At 36.4% G+C, this 13,164-nt stretch overlaps 1 long non-coding RNA gene across 1 annotated transcript in view; it reads left to right on the forward strand.

The window, feature by feature from the left end:
- The first annotated feature begins 308 nt into the window (after positions 1-308).
- The window catches only part of LOC118851979, a 194,752-nt gene continuing 181,896 nt past the window's right edge, over positions 309-13,164 (forward strand). Inside the window, exon 1 of the long non-coding RNA XR_005010513.1 lies at positions 309-361. This is a non-coding gene — a long non-coding RNA (uncharacterized LOC118851979). The remainder of the gene's footprint in view (positions 362-13,164) is intronic.

Consider the following 13,164-nt stretch of genomic DNA (forward strand, 5'->3'; position numbering starts at 1 on the left):
TTTGATAGCTTTTGTTCTATTTAAATCCAGTAAGACCAAGCATTACACATATTAAATGTATTGCTTTTGGCTCACATGAAACCTACTTTTCCCATGCTCCAGACACTGACTTGATATCATTCTTATGATCAGCACTGAGGTAAAAGGTGAAAGGGACCACCAAGACCCAGTGGAAAAAAATTAGACTGAATGCTCTCAGGAGACTTCATTGCTTTTGTTTAAAATTAGTAGCACTGGCACAGTGACGCATAAGAATTTAATGAAAGCTGCTTAATAGTTCAGATCTCCGACTTTACTTCCACCAGCTCATGACACTGCTTATAATGTTCCTGACCCACCTCCACCCACAAGTCATATTTATGTAAGTTACACCATTCCTTGGGTTTTTTTTATTTGTTTGTTATCTGTAATTCACAAATCTCTGTGCCTCTTGATGTTCTAATTTACAAAAAAAAAGATGGATTCTTATGAAGGTCGTGGGAAGGGTGGTCAGGATGGCAAAATATTCCCTGATAAAAGCTGTACCCAAGAGATATAAATAGATGAGTTTTCAGGACAGCCAGCTTGATGCTAAATCCGGAATCATGTAACATTTACAACCTATCTCAATGCAAACAAATACTGTGCCAAACTGTAGCTAAAAAAGACAGTGCCTTTGGAGTTCACCATATGGGATGCTAGGATTAATGGCCAAATAAAGGTCCAAGGCTAACTTTCATTGTTAGCCTGGGAAATAGTTTCCTGATTTCCTGTCGACCCAGACAGCAGAGCTGTAAAAGGCACAGAAAACTCCTCTTGAGACCACTCTTTCTTGGTTTGTACCTAAATTGGTAGAACTGAAATGAAATTATTTTGATAAGCGTTTAAATCATTTACTAAATACTAAATACATTTGTGGAAGTTTGACTAGATTCACTGGGGGAAGTAACAACTCGTTAAATAGATCAAATAGTACTGTTTATTGGTTGAAGAAATTTTTTGAATGGATGGTAATAATTCCTAATATTCTATATGTAGAGATAATCATTTTTAGCTGTAAGATTTTTACTGTAATATATTAGCTGTAACATTTAATTGTAGCATTTTCCCTGTAATTCCCTATAATATTTAACACATGTTTATTAAGTTTCTACCATATGCTAGGCACTGTATTAGGTGCTTGGGTAACAAAGACACGAAGGAAAATAGTTCCTGCTCTTAGCTTACTAGAATATGTGTTCTGATACATAGTAGGCAGTTAATAAATCCCTGCTGGATATATACACAGACAGGTAAACACAAAGTAAAACCAAGTTCATGAAGGAGATAGCACTATCTGCTGGAAGATTTGGAAGGACAGCACCTGAGCTGTGAGTGAAAGGAAGCTAGGAATTCCATCAGGCTGCCAGCAGGAGAATGGACATTTTGGTCATAAGGGAATCACCATGTGTGCAAAAGAAAGTAAAGAAGCAGAACATGTACAACTCACTCTTTTTTTAGGAAACTTTTTCAATACCAATCTACTTTTTCATAAGTTTTACATTGTATTGTAGCTTCTGAAAAATTTATTAGGCAGAATTTTTACAATATGCTATATGTGGGAACCAGATGCTTTGAACTAAGATATTTAGGTGACCCTGTTTTCCCAACATTATTTTAATCTCATTCAAAGATTTGTGCTGTAATGGATGGAGTATTTGAGTGGGAGTCAGAATGATGGAGTTTCAAATACTGCCTCTGATACTTACTAGGTCTGTAAAATCATTTTACCTTTGTGAGTCTCAATCAATTCTCTGAGCTTGATCTATTAAGTTGTAGATAGGTTACCATCTGTTTTGGTGAAGGGAGTTAACATGCCTACAAAAACACATTTCTTTGATGTATTAACTCAATGCTTTATTGGGGAATTTTGTACTAATGGGATCCTAGTGTTACTTATCTTTTGAAAAATAGATCCATTTGATAGGGGTATTCCCTCCAATTCATCTCAAGCACTCACTGTGTGTGAGACACTGTGCTAGGTACTAGGCATACAAATACAAAAAAAAAAGCAGCTCCTGCCTCACGTGCCCCCCCCCCAAAAAAAGACATATTCTGCTAGGAGGACATGAGTAATGAACATTTAAGCAAAAAAATAAAATATAATTTTATAGTTAGTATTTATATACAGCACCAAAGCTTGCAAAGTGCATTAGATTGTCATAACAACCTTGTGAGATAGGCACTATTATCCCCATCTTACAGATGAAAAACTGAGGCTGAGAGGTTAAGTGACTTGCCTAGAGTCACATGGCTATTAAGTGTTCAAGATGGATTTGAATTCAGGTCTTCTCTGACTCCAAGGCCAACATTCTATTCATTGTACCAACTAGCTAATACAGTAGAGAGAGTCTTGGACTTTTTATTCCAAATCTGAGAGTTCCTGAGAAGGAAGGGACATGCTCACAGAGGATCAATCATCCTGCAGCCGAAAGAGTACGTAAACCCCATGGGTGGGGGGCAAGCAAGGTCTGGATCTTATAAAACCTGCCACAACAGGCCTAAGTGATTCAGACAGTATGGGTCCATGGGATGGAGGTGGCTTATCCAACAGCAACCCCCTCCCCAAATGTGCTTACCTTCTGAGAGAAAGTCTAATGGGTCTGTATCTGTTTATGGGCTCCTGTGATACCACTGTGTTTTATGAATTTTCAGTGGGGAAGAGATAAAGGCTTCCCCCATCTGATCCCCATTTTTAAAATTTTTTTATTTATTTTATTCTGAACTTAAGAAATAAAACAAGAATTTCCATAACATAGTGTAATAGGAAAAAAAAGATGATTGCACATGAAAGCTGCAAATCTATTATGTACAACTTGCTATTCCTTTTAAATATATAATAAAGTGATGCTTGCCAATTAGGGAATGGCAAAAAATAAATAAAATAGAATTTTAGGAGGGAGAAATTAGTAACAACTAAAGAGATTTTGATGTATAGGGGACAAGAAATGGCATGGAAGTTGAACCCTGAAGAAAAGTTAGAATTTTATGTGAAGATAATGATATGAAATGAATTGAAGGCAGGGTATGACAGAAGCCCTGGGATATCACAAAACTAATAATAGGGAAGTTGCCAGAGGTGGTGGGTATGGACAGAGGGTGGGGCTAGTCTGGGGAAGGGTTCACCTGGGGTATAATTACTAAGGGGAGTATGGGAAAGGAAGCTGCCCCCTGGTAGCTTCTAATTCAAATTTAAACCAATTATTTCTACTAACTGGGCCCTAATCTCAATTGATTTTAAGCTACTAAACCCCTGAAAGTGATGTGCCCTGTTCAAGTTATATTTCTGCCTGGCTCTCCTCATTAGCTGTATGAACTTGATTACCTAGCCTCTGTGCTTCGGTTTCCTCATCTGTCAAATGAAGGAAATGCATAAAACTATTTCTAAAGTCCTATGAAGCTGTATTTCTAGAAGACAGCACTTGGAATTTTAGAGATACCCCTTGGGAAGGATTTGTGGGAAGTCATGGACTGGTATCTCTCAGAATGAGAAGGCATAGATAGGTTTCGATTTTCACTAGTAAAATGCACTTCCAAGTCAGTTAGTTCACTGTCCCATCAACAATAGTATCATAGCAAGCACATACCACTCAACTTTGAAACTTTCAACTTTCCTATAAATGAAAATAACTATAAATCTTGTTAGCCTCGATAGCAGGATCAAGGGACCAGGTCATCCAGCACTGGCAAGATACAGTAGCATTTACTTGGTAGTAAAGCTTCATTCTCTGCCAGAAAAGGAATCCATTTGGCCAGGCTTAAGGACACCTTAGCAAGAGAGGAAAGCCAGAGTTCCCTGGCCCTCTCAGCTTTATCTGAAAATATTCCCATTTTTCTCAATGGTTAGAAGAGGGATAACAGAGAAAATTAAGAGAGAGGAAGGATATGGAAGAAAAAAGGAGAGAAGAGGAGAAGGTCAGAGGGAGAGAAGAAGAGCAAGGAGAAGAAAATGGATAGAAAGAGAAGCAGAAGAAGATGGAGAAAGGGAAGGAACAGGAAAAAAAGAAAGAAGAAGGAATGAATGGAGGTGAGTGGGGTGACTTTTTAATTCCATGCCCTCACTCCTAAACTGTACATTTTAGGGCTGAGAAATTAATTTGCTCCTTGCCACAAAAACATAGGGAAATGCTGATGTCTGTGGCTTGTGTTGACAATACCCAATGTCTTTGTTCTTGATGCAGTAAAAAAGGGCACAGAACCTCTGCTCTTTTGCATCTTTACCATCCCCAGCCAATTGAGCCTCTGTTAATTATAATATTGTTTTATTTTTAAACCATCTTTGATATTATTTAAATGTTTCATTTTCAAGAGTAGTCAATCCAAGGATCACTGGACTAATCTATAATATTTAGTGGTTTGTTGTTGTTGTTAAGTTGTTTCATTCATGTCTGACTCTTTGTGACCCCATTTGGGGTTTTCTTGGCAAAGATATTAGAGTGCTTTGTCATTTCCTTCTCCAGCTCATTTTGTAGATGAAAAAACTGAAGCAAACAGGGTTGAGTGACTTAACCAGGGTCACAAAGTTAATAAGTATCTGAGGCCAGATTTAAACTCAGGTCTTCATAACTCCAAGCCCAGTTCTCTATCCATTGTGCCACCTAGCTGCCCCTAATATTTAGTGGAGTTTTTACTGATATTAACCATGGTGAGGTCTTTTGGCTTTTTCCTCTACTTCAATTAATTTCACAAAGGTTCTTATGGGCCTTCAGTTTTCTAAAGAAAAATTAGACATAAAGAAAGCGGTTCATATACCTTACCAGTTCCTTGACATATTGATATGACTTCATTTGTCCTCTCGGCCTCCTGTTGAGGAAGCAGGAACTCTGTGTGAATAAGTATATAATGGCAGGCCATTTCTAAAATAAACCTGAGAAGAGATGAAGGGAGGGAAAATGAGAAAAGGGAAGGGAGGAGAGAAGACAGGAGGGGAGGAAAGGAAGCAATGAGGAGTAGAAGAGAGGAAAGGAAAGGAAGAGAGTGGAGAGGGATAAAGAAAGTGAAGAGGAAGGGAGGAAGTAGAAAAGTAGGAAAGGAATCAAGGAAGGAAAATGTGAAGACTCACTCCCTCTTAACTAGCAGTGTTTAAAAGTTTGTTGTTGTTTTTAAGAAAAATCAGTTTTAAAGAAAGATGTCTAGCTTGTAGAGTTGATATGATTTGAGCTTTTCCAGACCTTTGGCAAAGCCTACCTTATTCATGGGAACATAGATCAGCAGCAGCCTCCAGATCATGAAGCCAACTGTGTCCCAATAGAGATGAGAAAGTACTATAGAGGCAGCTGGTGGCACAATGGATAAAACCCGAGCCTGAAATTAGGAAGACGAGTTCAAATCTGACCTCAGATAGTTGCTAGCTGTGTGACCCTGGACCTGTAACTTAACTTCTGTTTGCTTCAGTTCACTCAAATGTAATAGCATCTACCCCTCAGGGCTGTGGTGAAGATCAAATGAAATAATATTTGCAAAAAGCACTTATCACAGTGCCTAGCACATAGTAGGTGCTATATAAATACTTATGCTATTCCTTCCATACCTGCCTCATCCATTGCCCCTAGATTGAAAGTAATCTTGAGACAGTAGCTTAACTGGTGGATTTTGGATTGTCAACGCCTTAGACTATTGAATGTCAGAGGTAGGAAACAAGAGAGGAGGACCTTCACCTTGGAATATGGCTGTGCTTCCTTTTATTGCTTGATACTGCCATACTTTCTCTGACTAAATTGATTCTTTTCCTTTATTATTAAAGTCAAAGTAATTTGTTAATAGCAAAAGGAATTTCCTGTTTGGATGAGGGCTGGGCCAATGTAGAGTATCTCAGATCTTAGAGCCTCTAGGAAATAACAGAGACAAAAGAACTTTTTTGCAGCCTTGTTTGATTTCTTCATCAAACTGAACTCCTGAAGATTTTTTAATCTTCTTTAGACTATAGTTGAAAGCATTTTTGGTTTTGTTTTGTTTTGTTTTTCCACTGAAACCCCTCCTGACCAGTCCAGGTAATTTTTCACTAAATCTCTAATTCTATGGTATATAAAATGAAAATTTGGTGTCTACAGTATTTTGTATGCTATTGCAGTAGTTATTATTGTTAACTTTTGCATTATTGTGGTACATTGTGGTTGAGATTGGGCTAAAATAATCACATGGTAAGACAAATATTAAAAAGTTAGGTATGAACTAAAGGGGTTTGAAAACTTAATAAGGCCCATTAATTTTAGAGGTACTGATGAAATACTGTGATGAAATTATTTTTAAATATTATATAATATCTCATGTACTTTCTACCATACTCAAAAAGAATAGAGAACAGTGTCTGTACACTATCAGTTGCTTGATGAAATAGTATGTTCCAACATCCCCAAAGAGAGAAAATTTGAATAAAAATCTGAAAATTAATTACCAAACACCTTATTAAGGATACCAAGTTGGCATGAAAGTTGAAAGCAGTGATGTCCAACTCAAGTAGAAACACATCCCTACAGGCTGTATGTTGACATAGAAAATCACAAACCAACATTATCTATGTTGTATTGTATTTTTATTTATCTTGTTAAACGTTTCCCAGTTATCTGGTTCCAACTACACTGGAGAGTTTTGCCTGACAGTTTGACATCTCCAGTAAAGTATTCCTAGAAAGAGAAGTTTGCACTAGAGGTACTTGCTAGGAAGGAAGACAATATCTACACTGGTAGCATCAGCTGGAAATGGAAAGTAGATTTACCACTGAAAGTATAAAGGAGCAACTCTGAAATGTTCAAATACTTTTCCAGGGAACTTCTGTGTCTAAAGATTCATTTGAGTTCTAGGACACATCACTGATGTAGTAAGTCATTGGCAGAGGACCGATATAGAGAAATGAAAGAGGGGAATGGGAAGCCTCCAAGGAACTTCAATCATTCTTATACATGCCCTGAAAATGCAACAGGCCAAGATCACACCATTGAAATACTTGCAAAGTCTGCTCTTGATAAAGCAGAGGCTGAATAGCAGTCTTAAGTCTAGTCTACCAATACCTTTAAGCATACCTTTAAGAGAGAAGAGTGCTGTGAATTTTTATCTGTGTGTGGAAAAGGTTGTTTCAAAGATTGATGATGGTAAGTGTCAGAACAAATTTATAGTATTAGACTGACCTAGATGAGCAGAGGGTTGGAGTATGGCACAAACCTATGGGAATACTTGAACTAAAAAGAGATTAGGTTGGATATAATTACTTTGGACAGTGAAATTCTTCCAGAAAATATAAATAGACAAATCTCTGATGAGAAAAACCTATCTTGGCTAAATCTTAGATATTTTCTCATACATTGGCCACTGAGGCAAACAAAGTGACCATTCCAAGTCACCTAAGCTCAAAACTCTGGTGAGAAATGCAACAGAGATGGGTTAAACCTAAAGTTAAAGTATCTCATTTCAAAAAAAGCAGACCCATAGATGTAGTTGTGCATTTATATGTAATATATATGTTTATTATATATAATACAATTATATTTATGATATGTCTAATGTAATATATATGAATTAGATGATCATGTACTACTGAGATTACTTCAAAGGAGAATTAGATACTAGTTTCTCTAAAGCTGAATTTTGGGGTAGCTAGGTAGTGCAGTGGATAGAGCACTGACCCTGGAGTCAGAAGGAACTGCATTCAAATCTGGCCTCAGACAGTTGACACTAGTGACCCTGGGCAAGTCACTTCACTTTGCCTCAAAAAAAAGCTGAATTTCACCAAACCAGAACTGTGAAATAGAGATGTGATAGGGAACAGCCCAGATCCCAAAAAATTTAAGCCATACCCAACCAACAACCTTCCTTGGATCCTTTCCACTTATATTTACAGCATCTCATACAGCAGTAACAGTGAAAATGTAGACTGTTCAACGTGCTAAGCAATAGACCCTAAGTGACTATTCTAGTCATTTTTTGGAAAACAATTGAGGTGAGAGAGAGAGTTAGAGAAAGAAAATATGAAAATATGTAGGTCTCTGTCCTTGCAGTCAAACCTCTGATACATACTAGTTGTCTGAGCCTGATTAAGTCACAATTTCTAAGTAATCTATACAACTTTCTAAGACTATAAATTGCAGGCCATGGTAGAGGAAGTTCCTTACCAGGGGCTCCCTAAACCAACAAAGTCACAAGTCTACCGCCTGTCCTTAACCCCATGCATCCCATGTTTTTGTGTATTGACTGATGACTTCTTATATTAGGGTTTTATGACTATGAAATTGAAGTTCTTTTTATAAGCATAGGGATCAATAAGAAGGTATACTTTCAGCCCTGATTTGTACAGAACTGGTGGGCATTGCTGATGCATCCTTGTTGAATAGGATCAGCTGTAGCCTCTTCAAAGTATTAGCAAAATACAACTGACAGGAAGCCATAGCTTAATAGCTGAACACCCTGATAATCAATGACATCTATGTAAAAGTATACAATATAGTGTCCAGTAGGGTCAAGAGCATCAAAGGAACACTGAACCCTCTACCTCATGGACAGATCCAGAGAAATTCAATCTTGGTGATTCTCAGGGGCTTGAAGAATGTAATACACGACAAAGAAATTCAATAAGAAGACCCAGAGATACCAATTACTAGCGAAAGGAGTCATTCCTTGACAAAAGCTGTTGGGAAAAATGGACAAAACTCTGGCAGAAATTAGGTATAGACTAACACCTCACATGATACTCCAAGCTAAGCTCCAAATGGATATATGACCTAGACATAAAAGGTTACATCATAACAAATTAGAGAAACAAGGAAGAAATTAATTTTCAGATCCACAGATAGGTAAATAGTTCATGCTAGACCAGAAATAGAGAAAATCTCAAAGGATAAAATGGATAATTTTAACTATTATAACATTAAACATTTTTGCATAAACGAATCTAACATAGCAAAAATTGGAAGGAAAATGAATAAATGTGAAAATCTTTCCTACCATTTCCCTGATAGAGGTTTTATAATGAAAATATGTAAGGTATTTATTCAAATTTATAAAACTAAGAGTCATTCCCTAGTAGATAAATGCTTAACAGATTCTAACAGGAATTTATCAAGGTAACAAATCCTAGTTAATAACAACCATCTAAAAATTCTCTAAATCAAAAATAAATATTGAAATATAACTTAAAGCAACTTGAGGTTCTACCTCATGCACATCAGGTTGACAAAGATAACAAAAGAGGAAATTAAAAATATTAGAGGAACTATGGGAAAATAGGTACATTAGTGCACTATTGATGGACATGTGAATTGGTTTAACCATTCTGGAAAGCAATTTGGAACTATGCCCACAAAATTATTAAAATGTGTATAATTTTTAACATGGCTATATCACTCCATATATTACACACAAAAAAATTTAAAAAAAGGAAAAGGATAAACGTATATATATATATATCAGCTCTTAGGGGTTATCATCCTACTGAGGAACGGCTAAGGAAATTGTGCGATATGAATGCAATGGGATATTATTGTGCTGTAAGAAATTTTGAAATGGCCAGTTTCAGAGTAAACTTCATAGGAAAGTCTCTATGAACTGATGTAGAGTGAAATGAGCAGAACTGGAAGAATAATATATATATGCACATATGCATATATATATATATATATATATATAGTAACACTTAAGAGAAAGAAGTTTTAAGTACTTGAGGATTCTAATCAAAACAATGATAAACCATGAGTCTAAAGGAATGAGGATGAAACATACCTCTCCTAAGAGAGAAGAGATGAACTGAAGATGCAAAATGACATATACATTTTCAGATATGAACAATGTGCAAATTTATTTTGCTGGACTATGCAGCCATGTAAGAGCTTTATTTATTTTTTAACTTACTCTGTGGGGTGGTAGGGGAGTAGCAGGAGGCACAGCTTAATAAAAGAAAAGAAAATAGCAAAGGATATCTATGCTCTGATATGCTCCATTTATTTCAGCATAATTTATTGCTGTACAATGATGTTGCTCTGAATTAAAATTCAGTCACTGAACCGCATAGTCAAAGAGGAAGGAGGAAAATACACTGCATCATCTTTTGCTAAAAATAAAATAGTATTTCAATGCACTGAAATATAGTATGATTGCTATCGCTGCTGCTGTTATTAAGAATGAATGAGAATATTAATTGAAGAAAAACTTTTAAGTGCTCAGGATTTCAAGAGGGCACCATTTGTACTTTTATATCACTGTATTGCTGACAGATATGCTGTATAATAACATAAGATTTCATATTTTTTGAAGAACTATTCAGTCAGCTACCAAATTTACTTATGATGCTCAAGGTATAACAGGTATGTAGCCAGATAGTTTTCATTATTAGAGTGCACATAATGTATAATTTTTATATGTTGTGCATGATTTGTGTGTTATGCATTCTGTCCCATATGTGTTTGTGATTGCTGAATGCAATTATATAGTGCATAATGTTCTACATACTGTTGTTCAGAATAATTACCCATAACTCTATTATGTCATAATAAATGCTTAAAATGTATGTTTACAGATGAAGCTTTGGGATTTTTCAAATGAATACTCAGAAAAAGGTAGGAAAAGAGAGACGGAAGAAGAAAGGGAGAAGGAAATTTTAATGATGTGCCCCATTCTGAAGGGGGTAAATAGACTTTGGGACTTCTTATATTCTTCTGCCAAGATAAAATGTGATCTTGTGGAATTAATATAGTTCAAGCTCTTGCAGACCCTGGGCAAGTTTAACCACTTGCAGAGGAGTAACAGTCCCATATGGAACAACAGTGGTCTCTAGTTCAAGGTCCTACTCATGTTCTTGTGATAACGAATAAGCCATGCCCCTATTTCATCCATTTGCCCTAGTCTGAAAGTTGTAGTAGGTTGGCAGGGGGCCTCTGGACCCACAGAACCCTAGAACTTGGAAAACCAGAGCCAGAGTTAAGGGGAGGAAAAGACTAGCCATTGGAGATTGCTTCATTTTATGTTACAGACTACTACAGATAAGTATTATTATGTTTGTCTCAATTTAATTTAACTGATTTTGATTTACTATGCTACAAAGTCCAAATTAACAATATCATTATCAAAAAAGAGAAATTTTCAGGTGGGAGATGAGCTGACCCAATGTAGAGGAACTTGAATTCAGGAGCCTGAGTAGGGTCTCTGGGGAGTAATGGAAGCAAAAAAAAAGGAAGATGATATATATAGAACCCTGAAAAACAGCACATCAAAATTATAAGAGATTTAGGGACTATTTAGTTTAATACCCTCAAATTGCATTAAAATGATTATGAAAGGTTTCACATGCTCCGATTCCCTGACACTACTTACCAGTGTAATGGCCAAGAGTGCTGTTCTGAACCATCTCTTTTACATTCTATTTTCTCTAAGTTATTAGTAAGATTTAGAAAGAATTCACAGACCATTTAAAGAAAGTATTAAGATAGACTACCAAATTTGGCTGTTAATGTGTTTTCTCCCTTATGAGTACAGCATGTAGATTTGAAAATGACTACCATGGTTATCAGAATTGCTCAGACCTAAGAATAGCCATATCATGTGAAAGACCCAAAGGCATCTCCAAGTGAACAGCATCTGCCTGACTCACAAGACAGTCAAATGGCATTATTTAGATAGATGTAAAATATCATGTCACTACACATTATTTTCCTCACTTGATGTGGGCTTATCTCTTCACTGTGACGTAATGTGTGGAGGGTACAAACAACTAAAGTTAAAAATCTAGTTGATTACATTTGTTTATATAAGATTCTGTTCTATTTAACAAGCATTCAGTAAGTCTTATTTTCAGAGCACTCTGCTAATCTATGTGGCTGAAGCAAAAGTAAATAAGACACTATTAAGGAGCTTACAATCTAGTAAGGGGAATACAATAAATACACAACTCTCATATAGAATGGAACTTGAGAAGTACAAAGTATGTTGTGAAGTCCAAAGCAAAAAGATTAACAACTCAGAGAAATCAAAAAAAGTTATGTGAAAGAGGTTGCATTTGAACTGTCTTAAAGAGTGTTTAAGATTTCAACAGGAAGGATAAAAAAGACTCTGGGGAAGGGAATGATATGAACAAAGGCGAAGGCAAGAAAGTTTGAGATGGATGAAATTTAGAATACACGTGTAGAAAAAAAAAACAATGTGAAATAAAGTTGAAAAGATAGTGTGGCACTAAATGGTGTTGTTGTTCCATCTTTTTAATTTTGTTAGACTCTTCATGACCGCATTTTGTGTTTCCTTGACAAAGATACTGGAGTGGGTTGCCTTTTTCTTCTCCAGCTCATTTTACAGATGAGGAAACTGAGGCAAACAGTGTTAAGTGACTTGACCAGGTTCACACAGCCAGTAAATATCTGAGGCAGGATATGAACTCAAGTCTTCCTGACTTCAGGCCCAGTGCTCTATCCAATGCAGCATTAAATTTTAGTTTTTAATACAAAGCAGGGAAAACATATTTTGTTCTATGGTAAACCATAGAGGATTTTTTAACATAGAAGTGACCGAATCAGACCTGTGTGTTAGAACTAGTATTCTGATTCTAATTGACATAGTGTGTTGGAATTTGGGGGTGCAAAAGAAAGGTCATTCATAGCTATATCATAGATGGATAGACAGACAGACAGACAGACAGATAGATAGATAGATAGATAGATAGATAGATAGATAGATAGATGAAAGGATATTATTAATCATTTAGTATGTGTCAGAAAGCGTTCTAAGTGCTAGCATACAAATAAGAAGAAAGCAGATAAATCCCCGTTCTCATTCTAACACATAAAGGAGAACTGCAAGGAGCTGGAATAAGCTATATGGTACGGAATAGATGGAGTTGTGGTGGAGGTCTAGAACTGAACGAAACAAGGTTGAAGATGACTCCTCTAAGTCCAAGATGGCTCCATGGGCAGAATCTATTCTCAGGTGCAAAAGAAGACAATGAACTGAATGGAGTCAAGCACAGAAATAGAGACGTTCTGAAATTGTGGTGGAGTCTTGAAACCAAGCAAAATAAGAGCAAAACTGACTCATCACAACCCAAGGTGGCTCCATGAATGAAATCCATTCTCAAATGAAGACAAAGAGGAGACAAAGGCCTGGGGGGAGTCAAATGCAGATGATATGGTATGACTAGAGATGTCTGGGAAGTAGATTAGCAAGCTACTGCAAAAA

The sequence above is a fragment of the Trichosurus vulpecula genome, chromosome 5, assembly GCF_011100635.1.
Source record: "Trichosurus vulpecula isolate mTriVul1 chromosome 5, mTriVul1.pri, whole genome shotgun sequence".
Taxonomy (NCBI): domain Eukaryota; kingdom Metazoa; phylum Chordata; class Mammalia; order Diprotodontia; family Phalangeridae; genus Trichosurus; species Trichosurus vulpecula.